Source organism: Rhincodon typus, chromosome 3 (assembly GCF_021869965.1).
Source record: "Rhincodon typus isolate 14 chromosome 3, sRhiTyp1.1, whole genome shotgun sequence".
NCBI classification, from domain to species: Eukaryota; Metazoa; Chordata; class Chondrichthyes; order Orectolobiformes; family Rhincodontidae; genus Rhincodon; species Rhincodon typus.
In genome coordinates, this window is record NC_063334.1 from 30,501,524 (window position 1) to 30,507,523 (window position 6,000).

General features: G+C 40.6%; 1 long non-coding RNA gene across 1 annotated transcript; it reads left to right on the forward strand.

Annotated features, from left to right (window-relative positions):
- The first annotated feature begins 1,075 nt into the window (after positions 1-1,075).
- On the forward strand, positions 1,076-4,909 carry LOC125482813. Its single transcript, XR_007261793.1, has 2 exons — positions 1,076-1,318; positions 4,865-4,909. It is a non-coding gene; the product is annotated as an uncharacterized LOC125482813 (long non-coding RNA).
- The last annotated feature ends 1,091 nt before the right edge of the window (positions 4,910-6,000 follow it).

Genomic DNA, 6,000 nt, shown 5'->3' on the forward strand with positions numbered 1-6,000 from the left:
CCTTAAACTCCACACGTCATGGTGCCACCAAAGCAGGCTTGAATCTCAGACTAGTAAGATGTAAATTCCAGGTTCTCCTGAATTTCTGTAACAATGTTTCTCAAATCAGTGCAGCCTGTAACTAATTGCTAAAATTACTATTTGATGTTCAAAACAACAACCTCATAGACCAGTCAATGGTCTTCCTATACCCACTAAACCAAGTAGGCCCTGGAGACCTTACAAATCTATTCTATAGCATGCAATAGAAAAGAGCACGCATCCATCATGATGAGCAGTGGTACAGATTGCTCGTGTAATAACTGTTACATGGTAGATAAACTTTGGTGTTCCGATGGTTCAAATTCTCACATCCCAGTCATTAGTACAAGAGATGGTTAGCACTAGTGCACTATCTTAGTTATTTCTAGTAGCACAGTTGGGGTTCTTGTGGAACACTGGTCGTATCCCTACTTCTTAAGCACAGTCTGGGGTCTAAGAGGTGTACAATCTCTTCGCTGAACAGGTTGGTAAGAAAATATCTACCATCCAACGGTATTTTAAGTTTGACAACTCCCATTAGGCATACCCTCGAGGACCATCACACGACATACTGCAACCCACCACTACTCGCCAGTCAAGTTCTTTCTCCCACTACCAATATTTGTATTGCTAATGTCGGTGCACCAAAAAGGAAGCGTTGTTATTGCCCTTACTATGAGTTGCCTCATGCATTTCTCTAAGCGGAGTCTAGATTAATGCATAACGTGCAGACATTAGGGCAAGCTCGGAGAGTTGGTAACTCCGTGAGATTCAATGGAAACGATGGCCAAGATGCGAGAACCCGGGTCCATCTCGACTTTGTCCCAGTCCTCGGCCGCCGATAGCTCCACACCTGCGCGAAGCGGTCCGGTGACGTCAAGGCGCAGCATCCGGGACATGTCGCGCGCGTGCGTCAAGAAGGCTGCCCAACGGGCGGGCGGCCTGGTCATTTTAAACTCATCTTTGGCCGAATGAGTGGAGATAAATAACAAGTGGGACAAGAAGGCGTAGGAGAGAGAGGAGTTGCTCGGTAGGTCTATGTAGTAGATGTAAGGTGGACGTCGGGCCAAGTATCCGGTTAATTGTGTGGTTATTTGCCCACAGCTGGGATAAGTCTCAGGCTGGCTCTTCGGGGAGGAGAAGCCCCGCCCCCCGACTGCCCGACACATTGTCCCCGCCCCTTCTCGCTGTCGGCGCTGACCGCTGTGACGTCAGTCGCAACCCTCCTGAGTATTGCTCTCTCCGTCTGAGCTCAGTGACAGCACGGCCTAGCAGTATCTTGCCAACTCCACCATGGGTCAGTCTCTTTACTTTTATACTTGCCATGCATGCAGTCTTTTACTGAAAATCACTTACGGCTGCTTGTTCACTCGAGCGTTTGCCAGTTGCTGACAGCACGGATTCTGTTGTAAGTTTAACTTGCAATTTGCTTTCCTTTTGTAAAAGGTCGAATAATTTGTACTTAGACGGATTGATAGTCGGATAGTTTTGCCATTTGTTTATTTTCTTTCTTAGTTAATGAAGGATACTCTGCTGACGAATGACCTTCTAGAGGTTTATAAAAGGGGCATGTATAGGGTGAATAGCAAAGGTCTTTTTCCTAGGTTGGGTATGTCTAAAATTACGAGACATAGGTTTAAGGTGAGAGGGGAAAGATTTGAAAAGGATCTGAGGGGAAACTTTTTTTTCATGCAGAGGGTGTTGCATTTATGGAACGAGCTGCCAGAGGAAGTGGTGGAGATTGGTACAATTACAACATTGAAAAGGTATCTGGATGAGTATACGAATAGGAAGGGTTTAGTGGGATGTGGGCTAAATGCTGGCAAATGGGACTCGGTCAGGTTGGGACATCTAATCAGCATGGATGAGTTGGACTGAAAGGTCTGTTTCCGTGCTGTATGACTCTCTGCCACTCTTGAGTGCTGCTTTTATACTTTCCACAGGTTATGTTTGGCTAATCTGTATAACGGTGAATCATGTGGTGATGTGGTGTGCAGACTGATGGCTAGAAAGTCTCTTGACCATTTGATGTATCTGCTTTCATTAGTGTAAAACCAGCAATGATCTTTCAGCCTAGAATGCGCGCTCTATCGTTCAATAAGATCATGGCTGATCTGATTGTGATCTTAGCTCTACTTTCCTATCTGTGGCCCCTATAACCCATGACTTTGTTATAAATCAAAAATCTGTCTAAATATTTAGCAAAGTAACACTAAGGACCTGGTGACAGCCCCTCCCAAATTCTGGGCACCGCTACCTAGAGGACACAAGAAGCCGATGTTGCTCTCCTCCAATTGACACACCATCTTAATTTGAAACTCCCAATCCATCTGCGCTAGGGGTGTTCGGTGATGCAGGCCTTGCTTGTGATTCTAGTAGCCTGAGTGAATTTTCAAAAAATCTTCAGGCTGTCGCATACTTTTTGTATCCAGGAAATATAAATAAAGTGACAGACTTAAATAAAGTGTCTTCCTTTGAACATGTCCTATTCCAAAATCACTTTATTAATAAGTGTGGAGGTAGGATGCCACTGGTTGTAGACCAGCTACATTGTGCAAATGCCCCTTCACCATTCGGAGATCATAGCTGAACTGTGATCTAACTCCATATCCTGCTTTTGCCCTATACATTAATATCTCGAGTAAACAAAAAAAACTATTAAGCTGAGACTTAATGCTAATGATTGATCCAGGGTCTGTAGAGATGCAGATTTAATTTTCTGTATCAGTCTGTTTGCTTCTCATCAAGTTCTTTCAAGTTTGGAGTTTCACAAGCAAGACTTCTAGTTTGCATTTCAACAGTTCTTCGTTTTTCCATGTGGTATCTTTTTCAACTTGCTGATCCAATTGTTGATGCCTCAAGTAAACTACGTAGAACCGTAACATTTTCAGGTTTGTGACTTGTCATGAGATGATCTTTGTGTCATTTAAATGTTAACTGTTCTCTCTCTGCAGATGCTGCCTGACCTGCTGAATATTTCCAGCATTTTCTGTTTATGTTTCAGATTTCTGGCATTTGCAGTATTTTGCTTTGGCAACAAGTCTCCAATACTCTAACTCAAACTTCTTAATTATTTGCCAATTAATATGAACAGCTCCATCCAGATACAAGATTGGCTTCCCTACTCATGCCATACTGTGTCAAGTTCCAGAGGACATTGCTTTCTGATTAGTATTATATTGTATTTGGAATTGTCCTACAACTTAGCATCTGGAAATCTCAATTGGAAAATGGTTTGAAAAAATGATGCATTGTCTTTTCTGTTTAAAAGACCATGTAATTAAATTGCATGAGAGGGTTTAACTGTCTTTCTGGTTGTTCCTTTTTAATATATTTCTTTCTTCCTGGAATCTCTTATGCTTGTTTGTAATTAGTGGAATTGGGTGCTGTGCAGATTGTAAACATGTGCAACTACGAGACCTGGTTAAAAATTAATGTGCAATTTAAAATGGAAAGTGTTATGAAACATTAACTCAGATCATTGAAAGTGAGCACAGGACTGAAAATAGCACACCTGAATTTTCCTTTTTACCAATTTGCTGCTTTGAGTCCTTTATATCAGGTGATGAGTACAGTGTGTGTGATTCTCCAAATAGCCATTCTTGGTTGTTCTGGAAACCACTAAATCGGTGTCAGTATCACAGGTGAATTAAACTTTATAAGATCATCTTTGGTGCTGTTGCTGATGGTACTCACACTGACCTTGAAAAGGTATCAAGATTTCTTGCGTCTGCCTAAAATTAAGGATGTAAAAAAATCCACAGCTTTATGTTAATGAAGTACATGGCAGTTCTTCCCAATGTCCAAGGCAATAGCCACTCCTAAAGCAACATCCTTAATTTTGTTTTGGTTTTCTCATTGCTGTTTCTGGGAACTTTCCATACTCGAATTAGCAAATGCAAATCATATGTTATCACAGCGTTAAACTAGTTTGTGATGTCCTGAGCTCATAAAAGGCAGTATATAAATGCACATCTTTCGTTAATGTTCTGGAGATTATTAGTTGCATCTAAGCTTCAGGTTGGTTTTGAAGAAACAGTTTTTTGTTTTCAAGTTTGCTTGCAGATTTTCAAACTTTGTTTGACAAGTTGAGATAATAAAAATACTGTGTTAATTACTGGACTGAATACCATTGCCACAGACCATCTGGACAAGTGGCCAGCACATCTGTACTAATGGGAGAGTTATTGACATTTAAGCACTCCAGCTGCATTTCAAAATATGTCCAAAAAATTACTAGGTACTTTTTTTTTAATCAGTCTGTTCGGGGATGTCATTACACACCTCTGGAGCAGGCGGGACTTGAATCTGGGCCTCCCGGCCCAGGGATAGGAGCACTATTGTGCCAGAAGAGGGCCCAAAAATTACTACAAACTACCAGTGCTGAAGTTTTCTTTCATTTTCTGCTAGACAGACAGTTCATTGCTTGATTGTCAAAACTTTAAAAGCAACATTTAACTACAGAGTTGAAATGGGACAATGCAGTTCTGTTGATTTACAGCCATTGCTTAAATTCATAGAATCACAGAATCCCTTCATTGTAGAATAAGGCTATTCAGCCCATCGAGTCCATATTGACCCTCTGATGAGCATTCCACTCAGACCCATCTCCCCCCAACCCTATCCCCTTGTAACCCTGAATTTCCCATCGCTAATCCACCCTAACCTGCACCTGTTAGGAAATCCTCTGCATGACGTGTGCATTCAGTATCATCTTTGGTTGATTTTGAGAGAGAAAAGATTACATTGCAGTTGTTTCCACAATTCTTTCCTCTCAGTTGGCAGTCAATTTCAAATATCGATTATTGGTAATTAGTTAACATTTTTTCTTCTTTTTCTATAGAGTTTGGCTGTTCGACAGAAATGACAACAAACCCTCCAGCACCAGGTAAGAGATGGCTTATCTTTTTGTCAATATAAATGTCTTAAATTTTTAAAAGGTTACCGCATAAGAATGTAAAATATTGGATTAAGAGTAGACTGCTTTCTGTTGATCATGATTGTGGCTAATCCTGAGCTTCAGGTCTACTTTCTCACCTGTTCCCCATATTCTCTGAGACTAAAAATCCTTCTTTGGCTTTAAACATTTTCAATAATTGTGCATTCAGAACACTCCAAGGTAGATAGTTCCGAAGTTTCACAATCCTCTGAAATTTCTCTTTATCTCCTTCCTAAATGATCAAATTATCCTGAAACTGTAACCCTCTGTTTCACTGGCTGTGGAATCTAGAACAATGTCTCAGTGTCAAGCCTGCCAAGCCCCTTCATAATCTTGAATGTTTCAAAGAGATCACAGTTCATTTTTGTGAAATCCAGAGAACTTATTCTGCCTCTCATCATAGGTCAACCCTCTCATAGAACAAAAAAAAAGCCATTGAGTAATGCTATACCTATATAAAACACAAGAAGTTTGAATCTGGCTTACTGCTCTATTCAGTTCTGTGTTCCACATTTCCTTTCAACAAGGACATGAATGTTAGGTAGGTTCCAGGGAAGATAACTAGAATTTTTCCAGGAAAGGGGAATTGGAGATTTGTTTGTTCTTCTAACAGAGATGCTTAAGGGGCTATTTGATAGAGATGCTTTTAAAATATTGAAGGGTTTAAATAGAATAAATAAAACTCAACTGTTTTCAGGGTTGGTAGCCAAAAGAAACAGTTGAAGTGATAGCAAAGGTGGACCAAGCCAATAAGTGGGACTGACCAGATTACTTTTGAAAAGAAAATGTACAATTGTACAAGTGTAAACGTGCAATTATGCCTTTTGAAGAGGCTTCAGAAAAGATTTGTCGGGATGTTGCTAGGAATGGAAGATTTGAGTCATTTAAACTAGGCTGGGACTTTTTTTCACTGGAGCGTAGGAGATTGAGGGGTGATGTTTATTGAGGTTTATAAAATCATGAAGGCATGGATGAGGTGAATAGCAAGAGTAATTTCTCAGGTTGGGGAGTTCAAAAGAAGGGGCATATTTTTAAGGTGA